This window comes from Pyxicephalus adspersus, chromosome 6 (assembly GCF_032062135.1).
Source record: "Pyxicephalus adspersus chromosome 6, UCB_Pads_2.0, whole genome shotgun sequence".
NCBI classification, from domain to species: domain Eukaryota; kingdom Metazoa; phylum Chordata; class Amphibia; order Anura; family Pyxicephalidae; genus Pyxicephalus; species Pyxicephalus adspersus.
Window position 1 is genome coordinate 95,463,123 of NC_092863.1, and position 14,807 is coordinate 95,477,929.

At 41.4% G+C, this 14,807-nt stretch overlaps 1 protein-coding gene across 1 annotated transcript in view; it reads left to right on the forward strand.

Moving 5' to 3' along the window:
* Positions 1-11,385: 11,385 nt before the first annotated feature.
* Positions 11,386-14,807, forward strand: part of NNT (nicotinamide nucleotide transhydrogenase) — a 75,537-nt gene continuing 72,115 nt past the window's right edge. The window contains exon 1 of the mRNA XM_072416679.1: positions 11,386-11,538. The gene's annotated coding sequence lies outside the window, so the exon portion shown is untranslated. The remainder of the gene's footprint in view (positions 11,539-14,807) is intronic.

A 14,807-nucleotide genomic window follows, 5' to 3' on the forward strand; every position in this document is an offset into this window, starting at 1 on the left:
ATCTGTTTTTACCAAGAAAAGAAAAAAAAATAATAAAGGGAAGAATTGTGATTGTATTGAACATTACCCATAAGCCCTTGCAATATGCAAATTTTTATCAACATTGAGCATTGTGATTGGTTGAATGAAAAGCACAGAATAAGGCAGATTGTTTTTCCCAAATCCAATTTTAAAAGATCATCTATGTATATTTGTAGAGGTGGGGGCATAAAAATACAAATTTTTACTAATGCAATGATGAAATAAAAGGTTTATTTAATAATGTTACATCACCCCAGGGAATAACTGCCAACCGCTATTAGACTGCAATGGGAGATGCTCAGCTATGGGGTCCTTAGGGGCTGTCCAAGCTGCAGAAGGTGTCTGTGGAATGCCTGCAGGAGCCTTTGGGTCCTCAAGGGGATGTCCAAGCTGCCTGTAAAGAATATGCTACTACCTGTCCCAAATCCCATGGTATCCAGAGAGCCTGAAAATGTGGTCAGTCTCCTGGCCTCCCGTAACTCAGGACTGGGGAATGGACAGAAAGGTTAAGATGTTCTTGAACTGGTTATGGAGCTGTCTGCAATGGAAGTCACCGGGGATGGCCATTAGGTTGGAGAAGGAATGTCATGGTCACTAAGGGTTCTACCACTGGTGAATCTCCCTGGGGGACCGGTGAATGTCACTGGGAGAATCAGTTATTATTGGAATGTCTCTAGGTGAAATCTGCCTGTTGCTGGGTGTTATTTGTATATTATGATGTCTTCTTGGTGCACGATTATTTTTGTTCAGATATTGTTACACCTACCAACACACACATAGAAAAGCTATTACAATATTGTGATATTTGACTAAATCACATATTTGTTGGTCAGTAATCTCAAGTATTGCTGCCAGATGTACTACTGACTAAACATAGTCAGTGAAGGCAGCCTCGTGTTTTTCTAGATTTGCTTCATTCGATTCTCATCATACATATGCAACTTCAGATTTCTGTACCAAAAGCGTTACACTGTTTTTCATGAAATTTTTTTTTTAAATTGTAGACCTGTAAGTTTGAAACACACAATCATGTAAAAAAAAAAAATGTACTTTTAATAAAATTAAATAAAAAACACAAAAATCAGCTTAACCCCCCCTAGCGTTCTAGTTCTGTCAGTTTTTTGATGCAAAAAGTGATCCTATTTTTATGCATAGATATTTTTGTTTATATTGTGTGTTTGTAATTTTTAGGATTAACTCCCGGGTATGATAAATATATTTCTTTATTATATTATAATCATAAATTATATTATAATACATATTTATAAATAATAATTGTAAAAAATAATTAAATAATAGACAACAATGTAATCTAAAAATAAAATATAAAATTAAATGATGTACTTTTATTTTTATTTTATGTTGTGTGGTGTTTTTGTACTGTAAAAAACATTTAAAAGCAGATTACATTGTAATCTGCTTTTAAATTTACCTCCCAGACACACCCCCATACATCACCAATCACATCACCCGGAAGATGACTCCTCCTCTGGAGTGATGTGAGTGGGGATTTCCCTGCCTGCTCACAGAGACAGAGAGGCTGCTGCTGCTGGCATCTCCAGAGAGATGCACAGCACAATGTAGGATTTCTGCATTGTGCTTCACATCTCACTGCAGATGCCAGCAGCAAAGGCAAATTTTTTATTGCTGCCTTATTCCAGCCTTGGAGAGCTTAATTAAATCAGGCCCAATGTACTAGCTGGGGGCATAAAAGATGTTTAAAATTTAGTTTATTCATTCACAAATAAATAGTTTAAATCATAATAATAAATGGGTGGATATTATTATTATTATATTATTGGCTAATCAACAGCAGCCTTTTAGATCTATTCCCACTATCTTCACTCCTCCAATGACCTACTAATGACTTCCTTACTCATAACCTCATCACACGCATGGCTCCAAGACTTTTCTAGAGCTTCCCCGATTCTCTGGAATGGTCTTCCTCGTCCTATTCGGCTTGCTCCTACTTTCTGCTCAAACCCATTTTTTCAAACTTGCCGACCCGTCTTCTTCTGTCTTCTAAACCCTTACTACTGCCAGCCATTCCATATCCCCCTCCTATTGTGTGATACCTCCCCCACCTCATAGATTGTACGCTCTTCAAGGCAGGGTCCTCTCCTCCTCCTGTGTCACTGTCTATATTTGTCTGTCATTTGCAACCCCTATTTATTGTACAGCGATACGTAATATGTTGGCACTATATAAATCCTACTTAATAATAATAATTTATGTGGAAGTGACAGTTTGGGGGTGATTACTTTTCTTTCTAAGACTTTTTTAACATTTGCAGATTGTTGCTACCACGCAATTAACAACTAATTTTCTGCTGCAAAACACCATGTTTAAAACTGTTTATTCTGCTTCTATTTTGTCTTCCAGTTCCAAAAATACAAACATAATGCCTGGAAAATAAGCTAAAGCACAGGCATTGTAAAGAATAATAATTCTGGCAGATTTTGGCTAACTTTGTAAAGTGTAAAACTACCCCATTCTGAAACTAAAATTCCCTAGAATTGCTAAAAAGAAGAAGTCATAACTTACCTTTCCTGCTGCCCTGCTTCCTCCCACTGATCTCCACCTAACTATCATGTTCTGCAGTAATATGGAGGTTGACCGGAGGAACCTCATTATAGTGGATGAAAATATTTACATGTGGTGCTACCAGCAGAGGATTTGACAGGATAAGAGTGATGTGGGTGGCACAGACTGGAGAGGTAAGTATATGTTCTCTATTTTACAGGGAGAGCATTTATAAGCAACTTTACTTTAAAGTCTGCTATAAGTAAGTGCGGTATACTCAAATATAAACCAAGATATTTTTTTTCTGCCATTAATGCAATTAGAAAAAGAATTTAAGTTTATACTTGGGTGACACCTAATGTTATGCAATAAAAAAACTTCATTTGTTTTTGATTTGACAGATCAGAGCTGTCAAAGACAAACTATTTCTGACACTTTACAGGACACACAGCTATCTACTGATAACTAACAAAATAAATAAAACAGCAAAAAAGCAATAAAATAAACATGCCTGCCTGATCACATTTTAAAGAAATTACACTTTTCTTCCTTTGCTGAAGGCATTCCTTTCTTCCTCCACTCCTCTTCTGAGTGTCATATCTTCAGCCATCTTGATTGGCCAGGTCACAATGACATACCTCCTGTGCTTGTACAAGGGAGATCATTTAGTCCAGGCAACCCAGCATCCTGCAAAGATATATATTCTGAGCCCATGTGACTTTTTCCCTTTAAATACCGTAACTGTTTTAAAACACTCATCATAGATGTATTTACTCAGAATTCTTTTACTGGCATTTCTTTTGAATATTAGCAGTCTAGCCCTCTTGGCCTAGTCACTAGGTTTATATTTGAGTCAATGTATTGTTTCTGTTTTTTTTCATCTGAATGTAAGTAGCTCGGTTTAAATTCAAGTATATATTTGAAAAACAAAGTAGGGAACGACCACCAAAAAAGGGATCACTTTGATGCAATTGGCCAGCTTTAGTATGTATTGCAATATAGGTGACCCAAGAATTCCTCGTTGTATGCCATATTTTCCTATAAATAGCCAGGGCTGAAGAGATGTAAAACTTTTGGCTCAGGTTACAATGAACGTGGACAATGCCAGCACTTTACAAAAATCACTCACCTGGGCCCTATGACCTCACTGCTGCAAATTGGCCTATTGGGCCAACCTTACCATTGCCAGGTGGATGGCAGGGGCCATCTATCAGTACTTTCACCTAACATTCTTAGAAAACTTCACCTCATTGTGCTCCATTGTTACACTGTATGCTGTCATAGTGGATGCATCATTTCCTTATTTCCCTCCTCTGCTCCAACCACCTCACATGAGCACAGCGGCATGTGCAGCCACACAAACAGACATGCATAGTATGCCAATGATTGTCATGGACTATGGAAAAAGGAGGTGCTGGGACATTAAAGTAAAATGCAGAGGGAAGTGCCATTCTGTAGTTTGTATCCGGCACTACAAAGCATGGGGGACAATCGTGCACAGGATTAGGGCATGGTGTCAGCAGAAGAAATTTTTCCACACTGTGACACTGTCCAGACCTAAAGCAATGCAATGCAAACCTTTTCCTGCAAACCTGCTCTCCGCTAACTCTTCAGGGTTATACAGCTTAGCTGAGGCTAAAGTTAATGAGCCTGGGTGATATAAAGCAACCCCCAGGGTTAAAAATAAACTCTGTCCCAAAAACTTCTTAATTTGTCACATAAACCTCACCCTCATCTCAACCCCAAGGTTTAAAAACAATGCACCAGCAGCAAGTATAAATGAGAGAGATTAACTGCCTTTCACATTTTTGATGCTGAAGGTTTTCTTGAAAGGCTGAACCACTGGGAGCCCTCCTAGGCTGTGCTAGCTGGTGGCAGGATGCATGGACTTTGCATCCCTTAGCCCCTTTCGAATACCTCCCCAAGTTCTCATTTGCGCCCAACTGGGCACCGTCCTATGTCCTTTGTCAACTCATTCTTACCTAGCAGTGGAGATACAATGAAGCTGTCAATGAAGCTATAATTCTAAAAGTAAGGAACCAACGATGCACCCATTTATCCGTCTTTTATATTGGGACATTCATTTTAAAGGAGCATAATTGGTCACCAATTTAAAGAGCTGGATTTATTAAATCACTGGGGATAATAGACTATCATGGGAAAACCTGGGTGATCCAGCAAACCTGAAATTGATCGGGTTCAGAACTGAAAATACATTCTAGGTCAGCTTGATCATTCATGTAGTCTATCCTTTCCAGGCTTGGTGAACTGCAATAAATTAAGTCCAAAGTGTTGCAATGGTCATAACCAAGGTATTGTGTAAAAGTATTGTCTTGGGATGGGGGGGGGGGGGTACACAGTATTGACATATATATAACATATATATGTCAGCAATATGCTGATGCCCTGCCTCTACCATCTCTGAAATGGGTAATGGCATTGCAATGCTTTGTAAATGTGGAATAAAAATAGAAGTTTTTCAAATGAAACAGAACTCAGATATGCCTCAATCTCCTTCGTCATTCATCAGTCATGTTCCCAATGCCAAGATTCCCAGGCCAACACCAGCCTTCCGTAGGGGTATTGAACCACCAACTGCTTAAAGTGTACTTAAACTCATAAATTTCACAGTAGACAACTCTTTTATATAAAGTAAAAATTCTGTTTTTTTTTTTTCTTTTTTAAGTGCAACACCCTTTTTAATAAAAAAAAAAAATGGGTGCAGCACTGCCCCTAATTCTCGATCATCCTATGAAAGGGAGTGCAAAGCCTCCCAGGATACCTACATCAAGCATTCCAGAAGGGTCTTGGGTGCTCCTTCTGTACTTCTTTTTTTCCATCCTACGTCACCCAATCTCACGCCTGGTTCGGGTAACGTAGGAAGAAGAACCCAGGAGAAGAGGAAAAAATGGCGAGTCTTGGGACAGATGCTGGGACGACGTGGGACACCTCTGGATGGATCGGACTGCCCTGCGGGATTGAAGGTAAATGTGTTTTTTTAGGCACTTTTTAGTTTAGTTCCTCTTTAATGACCTCCTGTGCCCTTTTAGACACCACATACAGTAGATTTCCATTCATAAGAAATTGCTGGCCCCTCCCCTGGGATTACTGATTTATTACCACATCCATAAAGTCGAATCCTTTATCAGTTTTTCTTGTGAACCATTCCACAAGATCTTCACTTTCTTCTATAACGAATCTGATCTTGCCTTTATTTTTCAAACCTGCAGTGGAAAAATTACTACAGGAAAATAATTCACAAAAATACACAAATACACAAAAATGGTTCAAAAACTTATAAATAATGTAATAATATATGCAATGGTAATAGCTGTGTCTTATTGGTATGTTTAGAAGGACCTAAGCATAACATTTACTATACAATTTACATTTGTCCTTTCCCAAAAGGTCAGGCAGTCCAATACAAAAAGAGAAAGTATACACAAGGTTACCTTCACTCTTACCAGGAACGTGTCTCATGTGACTTGTAAAGAATGCAGCTTGTTCAACAGGCAAATTCAGCTTCAGATACGGGATATGTGATAGGCTGCCTGCTAAGATAAAGAGGAACTTCCACTGATTTGTCAGTGCTGAAAAAATGTATTACTATAAATATTAAAACTGACAATTCAAAAAAGACACTCCTACCATTCTACAAAATCCACAGATATGTCGCTTGCAGCTGGCTTTTCCTATAATGAGCTTCTCCTGTGCTGGAGTTTTGCTTCTTCAAATATTGGGACCCGGCCGTGCTTTCCATACAACTCCTGATAAATTCATGGCATGTAAAATATAGACATAACAGGCACTGCAAAAAAATGCCCAAATATTTCAATTTGGCATTACTCTCCTGGGAATGATGGGGACATACCAGGCTATGGGTGGTCCAGCATGAGTGATTCTCTTCTAGACTTCAAACATGGAAGTGGAAGGTGAAGGAGCAAAAAAAAAGTAATCCTGGAAAATCCCAATGCATTAGAACTGTTAAAAATAAAGGAAGATTCTCTCAAACTATGGTTTTGAAAAATGTACAGATAGAATGTCCAAAAATTAATTATTATGGAAGACCTGAGCATTACGCTCCCCTCCCCAAGCTCCCAATTTAGCGCCCTTTAACTCTGATTCTATTATTGTGCTGTACTGTTCTCAGATTCCTATACTATACCCCCCATTCCCTTTACCCCCCATCTTGTTCTCTCTAACACTAGGTTTATAACTTTGGAACCTCAGAGGGCAGATGTAGGAGATTTGATATTTCCATTAAGCTTTACCTTGAGGGGACAAACACATGGATTAAAACGTTTACAGGGGGATATGGACTATGTTTGTACCAGACCCCCCTGTGACTGGGGCCCTGTCCTGAAAGGGACAGGCACACTGGATGTGGCCAACGCCATTTTCCCTGCAAAATCTTAGGTATTATATAATGTGAAGCATTAAAGCCAGGAAGTAAATTAAAGAATCAATAAAGGAAGAGGGGCACGCTGTGTCATCGTCTATTTTTTCCATGGGGGCCTTAATCTTCTAACCTATTGTGTTTCAGTTATGGTCCTTTCAGTGGTTTTAAAAGCTTGGCCTAATTGGCTTTTATAAATATATTTTTTTAATTTTATAAATAAAGCCGAAATATTAGACCAGCCCAAGGGTTGTTCTTTTCTTTACCTAACATTCAATGATCCTGATTTATTAAAGCTCTGGAAAAAAAGACTATCATGGTTCATCAAACTTTGAATGGATTTCATAAAATGATTTACTATTATTTGGCTTATATTTTCAATCCTTGACCAAACCCATTCCAGGTTTATTGGATCACCCAGCTTTCTTCAAAGTAATCTAGATTTTCCAGTCTAGGAGAGCTTAATAAACCTGGCCCAATGTATCCACCATCAGTAGGTTTTCATTCATAAGAAATGTCCGGCTCCTCCCCTGATGTATCTTCCATCATCTGAAGAATAAATAAAAGGATAAGCACCAACATATTACATGATGCTGTAAATATAAAAGGAGCTGCAAACAACAAATCTGCATATATAACAAGTGGAATTCATGACACAGGATGATGAGATGATCCTGCCCAATACAGTTTACAGGTGCGGGAACATACCACTTCCTTTATGAATGCTCTGTTCCAAAATGTTATTTCCCATAATGATTGTTATTTTGAGCCATGTGACTGTTACTTTCAACATTGCTACAATTAAGGAATGCAAATAATGATCATTATAGCTTAGTAAAATTGTTATGTAGCTGAACTGTAGTTTATACTTATTACATGACCTTTCTTGTATCATTTTATCACAAGATTTAAGTTAGTTAGTAGAATGCTAAATTTTATTTAAATATTGGTTTTCAGTGGGTAAAGAAGGCAGAACACGACAAACAGTTTTTTGTTTTCAATCATTTTTATTAAGAATAGGAAGTTTACAATTTTTGGAGGAGGAACAAAGACACAAACAAAACAAAAAGAAAATTAATCAAACATAGTCCGTTTCACTCCTGATGGATGAGCATTTCAGCAACACAAACATTTTGGCTTGATACACAATAAAAGAAAAAAGGCGAAAACTAGGATCGCTTAATCCTTATCGGCTCAGTATACCCAAAACAAACATCCTTATATACTGAACATGGATAACAAAAGAGGAACCTGGGTGCATGGAACATGAATGTTGTGCATTTGGGGATACCACTTCATATTTGCTGTGTTTTACAGTATGCTTTCGTTTCAGGTGGCTAGGAGGTGAAACAAGAGAAAAGAAAAAATAGGGGATAAAAGAATAGAGGTGAAAAGGAGGGCTAGGAAAGGTTACGGACTGGGAAAGAGAGGACCCATAGTTAAATATCCATAGGGTCGAACACAGCATGAGAATCTTGGAGAATGGAAGCATGAGAATGGAAGCGAGAGTAGATTCTTGTCGAAATCAGCAGGCAGATAATTGTCTATTCAGGGCGCCCAAACCACTTGGAAGATACCCAGGGTATCATTCAATTTAGCTGCCAATAATTTATTGAACACAACAAACAGTTTTAAACGCTGTCAGTTAACTGAAATAAGTTGAACACAGGATCCAGAAGAATTACAGCAATTCAGCACATATATGATCGTAGCTGGAATTTTTCACTGGGTTTGACTTAGGCATTTATACATGTACTGTGCTGGGTAATATATTGGCGCTATATAAAAATCCTGTATGATAATAATAATAATAACAATAATATTAATACACTTTTGGTTGACCACTTAGGATTTAGATTCAAGCTCCAAGGAAAGTGGTTGAAATGGCCAGTGGAAGACTTTAAACTAGATGTTATGTTGGGGCTTTTTTACATGGGTTTTTGATCGAACGTTTACCGCTTGTTTGGTGCCCTATTTATTCCACTTGGTGACCGGTCGCATTTGTAGGCCATTTTTACAGGCATTCAACGGTCTTTATCAAACACCAACAGGTCGCTATAGCAGTTTTCAGCATTTCTGTTGTCTTGCACAGGGACTGGAGGGGTATTGGAAGTGGAAACAAGTCGTTTGATTTTGTTTCCTTCTCACAAACCTTTCCATAACGGTTCCATTTAAAAAGCGCCCTCTTTAAGGTCTATTGGAGTGGTATTCACATGCACTAAAAATTAGATACTCAGCATCAAGAAAAAACACCACTGCAACTGCAATGCCTGCTAAATGCCTAAAATTGCACTCATTGATCCCATTATTTATCACTGTTTCAACTGCTGCACAACTGTCCCTGTAACAATTCCTTAGAAATCCACAGACATTTCCAGGGACAAAAGACAAAAAAAAAAGGATCACCAATATAGCTCTTGGTTGCCAAATTGATTGGAGAGTGAACAAAGAAAACATGAGTATCAGCAACTCGAGTCCACATTATTATTAATACACAGTATTTATATAGTACCAACATATTACACAGTACTTTACAGAGTCCATAGGCATATCACTAACTTTCCCTCAAAGGAGCTCACAATCTAATGTCCCTACAATAGTCATATGTCATTACCATAGTCTAAGGTCAATTTGGGGGGAAGACAACCTAACTGCATGTTTTTGTAAGGTGGGAGGAACTGGGAGTGCCTGAAAAAAACCCATACAAACATGAGGAGAACCTGCAAACTCCATGCAGATAGAGTCCTGGCCGGGATTCAAACCTGGGACTTTGCACTGCAATGGCCGGAGTGCTTACCATTGAGCCACCATGCTTTCACAATAGATCTGTAGTCTTGGCTAAAGCAAAGGTTTACGCCATGTTAAACGCACAGTACCATGTTTGTGGCAGTCGCTGTGGAGGCTCCAACCCCTGGACCATAGCTGGCTGCCCAACCTGAGCAAAAGCTCAGTAACCTAATTTCTGCTTTCCAAACCAGGACTTAAGTGAGGGAGAACCACAATGAGCAGCAATAGACCGGACTACCATGGATGGAGAAGGATGAGGCTAAAAGGAATGTGGGCATGACCACTGTGAAGACAGCCAGATGCCAGACCTACCCCACTACCAACCAGGCCAACACCTACAGTTCCAAACCCTGAGCCAGGCAAAGCAGTGCTAACCACCCCTGTCACAGGGGGCAGATGGAGGGGCACCTTGGGAAGAGGGGCAGCTGGAGGCATTAGCTGCATGTCTGGCAAATGGGCTGTTCTGATGGATTAGTGTGTGCCATTAGGAGGAAAATGGTCTCTTATTACTTGCTTATGTTGTGGGTGGCATTAGTACCTTGTTTTCATCACAGTGTAAAATGTGGATAACAGTGACAGGTTGGTCAATGTCCATTTTAGGGTAGGTCAACCAGGGCCCCAATCTTTTCCAGGGACCCAACTGACAGAATGGTAGGGGTGCAGGGAACACGAATGTTGTGCATTTGGGGATACCACTTCATATTTGCTGTGTTTTACAGTATGCTTTCGTTTCAGGTGGCATTGCATAATGGCATCAAAGTGTGGGTGAATGCAGTACACAAGGTTACAACAGTTGGGGTAACACTGGGTACCCAGGGTAAAAAAAAACAAGTAGAGGCCTCATCAGAAGCTGCATGGCTTTAAAGTGGTGACCCTGAATATGGCATTTTATTACATATTATTAGGAGCATGTACATGGCCATGGAGCATGAGCAGCAGCTAGAGGTATGCAGTGCCCACAATTTAGTCACATCTACAGTTCCCCCCAAAAATGGGGGTGTCCAGTTATTTTGACCTCTTGTTCATACAAAACAAAAAGTGACGCTGGGTGGGGCATCTGAAAATATACCATAAATGTACGATATTAATCTCCATCTTGTGCTGCTTCCTCTAAAACCTTTTTTAGCAACATCATCAAGAATATAATCTCGCTCTGCGCATGTGCAATCAGGTGACGTGTTTTCGGACCAGGCACAAATGTAAACAATCTCGCCCTACACACATGGGCGATCATGGCCGCTGCCGAGCATGAGTAGACAGTTGCCATGACGATAGACTGAAAGGTAACCCCAAAGCCTCCTGGGATTTGTAACGTAGGTACCGGTATCACAAGACGCTGCAGGTTTACTATTCAGTCTTTATTGCCGCGGTGATAGACAGACAAGGAGGAACACAAAATATGGAACTTTTTTTATTATTTAAAAGGGAAACAATCTTTTTTTCATACTGTTTGTACTTTAATGACAAGTCTGCTTTATTTACTGCAATATTCATTATATTTTAATAACAATTTCAATTTATTTAACATTGAATGAAAGAAACTAGAATGGTGTAATAAGGACAGCAGGGACCCCCAAATTCTAGGCCCGAGCTACCACACAGAGATCATCTCCAAGGACACAGCCCAGGTCTCCGGGTTCCCGGGCAGGGGGCGGGGCTAGGAGACATGTGACCAGCCACAGCCGCTCTCCTTTCAGCCTCTTCCGGGGCGCTGAGTGTCCTGAGCGGTAGCCGGTTCTCTCAGTCCTCCTGCCTGCAGCGGCTGAGAGGGAGGTGCGGGAGCCGCGGAGTCACCCAGCAGCGTAATTCAGGTGAGAGGCCCCGGGGCGCTGCAGAGAGTTCACAGCCGAGCAATGCATGCACAATGCAAAGGGTGCACCGAGTTACCATATGTGCGGCAAGTTTGGGGGTTTTGCGGCAAGAAGCTAAGTCACATGTCACCAAACAAAGAGCCTGGACAAGGGGGGCTTTACTGACCTTGTATGTAGGAGACTGTAGCACCCCCTTTGTATTGGAAGCTTTGCAGACCCCCATATAAGTGGCAGGCTGTGCTATATGTTCTGTGTATACGGGTCAGGGAATAGATAAGAAGCACAATGACTGCTCACACAGTGTGATTTGATCCTTCTGTCCTGACCTGTCAGCCCTGATCATGCCACCTGTTAGGAGCTGACATATAAGGTGTCCACAGACTTGCAGAAAACAACTTTTACTTGCAAGTTGCACTGAGCCAATCAAAACTCTGCATCTCATTGACCAGCTGGAATTTACAGCCAATCAGCTGGCATCATCAGCATAGTGAGCATTAGGTAAATGCCCCTGTGGGCCAAGTGGTGACTTCAGGGTGATCAAAGCCCTTGTGATGACCCTCAATGCTGTGCCAGGCTGCTTTGTACAAACTTTTGTCCTGGGGTATTGGAAATGATCTGGGTGACCTTTATGGCTGTACAGTGCCAGGGTGCTTTGCACAAATCTGTGTCCAAGGGGTATGTGTTAGTATTTATCTGGGGGATTGAAGATGATCTAGGGTGACACTTGTTGCATTACAGTACCAGTCTGCATTTGTGCAGGGTAATAGTTATGATTTGGGGTGACCTTTCTGGTTGTGCGGTGCCAGGCTGCTTTGTACAAACTTGTGCCCAGAGGTATTAGTGGTGATCTGGGGTGACACTTGTTGCATTACAGTGCCCAGGGATATTGGTAATGATCCAGAGTTATAGTGGTGATTTGAGGTCAAACTTGTTGCATTACAGTGCCAGGCTGCTTTGTACAAACTTGTGCCCATGGCTATTAATAATGATCTGGGGTGACACTTGTTGCATTACAGTACCAGGCTGCTTAATACAAACTTGTGCCCAGGGTAATAGTAATGATCTGGGCGTGACCTTTAATGCTGTACAGTGCCATGCTGCTTTGCACAAACTTGTGCCCAGGGGTATTATTGGTGATCTGGGGTGCCACTTGTTGCATTACATTGCCCAGGGATGTTGGTAATGATCCTGGCTATTAGTACTGATGACTTGGGGTGACCCATTATTGCAGTGCATGTTCCTTCATCTGGGACCCATATTCAAATCCCTAATCCCTGCAGAAAAGTCATGCCCCAGGTTAGGGCGGCCTGTCTGTTTACTTATTTGTCTCAGCAGTTTATCTGTTACTGCACAGCAGCAGATCTCAGTAACAATAATTTCCATTGTGACCTGGTTATCTGTGACAGCCCCATAGGTGTGCATGTATGTGCTAGGCCTCGGATGTGCCCGGTCTATATCTGTCCAGGGGCAGTGCGGTGCAATGTTCTGCCCATGGCTCTATTTGGAAATCTCTCCTGCATTGTGATGAATGGAAACTCTGGCAGGCTGATTGACATGCCACGCTGGCCAATCACACGCTTGCCGCGTTGACTTGTTTAAAAATAGAATCGCAGGCTACCCCGCCTCTCGACCAATGAAATGACGTCTGGGGTCACGGAGGGCGGGACTAGACGTAGCGAGGCGACGCAGCGTGACTGGAGAGTCTCTGGCTAGGTGACTCTTGGTTTGCCCTTGAGGGCGTGACGTCACGTATGTCGCTAGGCGACGAGTTGGCGGCCTAGGAAGTGTCTTGTCAACCTCTAATGCCCGGCCTAGGTCAGACGGCTGGGCTCGCGTGTGAAGTATGCAGGCGGCCCGTACCGACACAGGACAGTGAGGGAGGACGTGTGGAACCTTTATCGGGCTTTATTTCGACTTGTAATAATATAAAATTGTTCTATAGTTGTTCTAATATAGAGCTATGTGGAAGAAGCTTGTTATTGCTACAATTTGCAGTATAATCTCCTTTATGTATGTAAGTCAATGGCCGTCTTGTTTTTATACTTTAGGTAAATCTAACACCGATTGTATAAATAGAATATCACTTATAACAGATTGACCAATCAGAAACCTAGGACAGGGCCCTATCAGATGCTCCCGTATTCTGCAAACTACCCAGGCCCCCCCAAGTCTAAAATTGGGAAAGTCCGACTCCTATGGGCTGGGCCCGGTACAGAGGTACCCCTCCTGATGGTGACCCGGAGCCTGAAGCCGCACACCTGTTGGTTTAAATTATTGGTGGGACTGCTGGGGGTCCTGGTCTTTGCATCGCCCTGGCTCTAGAAGTGGTCACATGACTTCCAAGCCCCCGCAATCATTTGCACGATGATACCAAAGCCAAGCGAAAACTAACGCAATATAATTAAACTGACGCTGAAAAAAACGTTTTTATTATCGGGTATAAAAAAAGCTTGATTAAAGGAAGGAAGCACCAAATGAGAGCTTGCTGAAGTGTGACGAGGACTTCTGGGAACGTGACAGGTTCTCTCCATTATTGATTCCTGCATTCTTCAGCTGCTCACCTGTTGGAGCTCTGTGTGAGCCTAATATCATTCTGTATCAGATAACCTTACCCCGGCACCTATGTGACAGTGCTGTGCGGGCCCTGTGATTGCCTGCTCAGGGCCGGGCATTGCATTGTGGGAGGAGAAGGGCTCAAGGTAATGGTGTCCTATATCAGGATGACTTTAAAAACTCCTGTAGGTGGAAAATGGAACTGCAAAAAAATTGTAAAGTGTGTAGGGCAGTGTTCTTCCCAGCCCCTTTAAGCCGGGCTTACCACCCGGCACTTTTCAGTAGCCACCCGGCTAAAATAGATACTGAGAATTACACATACAGCATACAGGACAGAAGTGACACTTTGCGCCTTTGTGGAAAAGAACAGGTGCTGAGCATTAAATTCTGTATATGGAACATGATGTGGCATTCTGTATTGTTCTTGTATACAGGATAAGAACAGATGCCGAGAGTTACATCTAGTATATAGAACAAGAAGTTGTACTCTGCATCCTCCATACATAGAAATTATGAACCTAACAGGTGGTGGGGTTCATTCATAGAGAATAAGGACCATTGCTGAAAATTATATCCTGTATACAAAAGCAGTGATCTCCCCCACCTCTTTTAGCTGGGCGCACCACCCTGCACTTTTCAGCAACCACCTGGCTGTTTTTAGGTGGTTGCTGAAGAGTTGGGTCACAATGCAGGGGCTGCCACCCACTTATAATTTC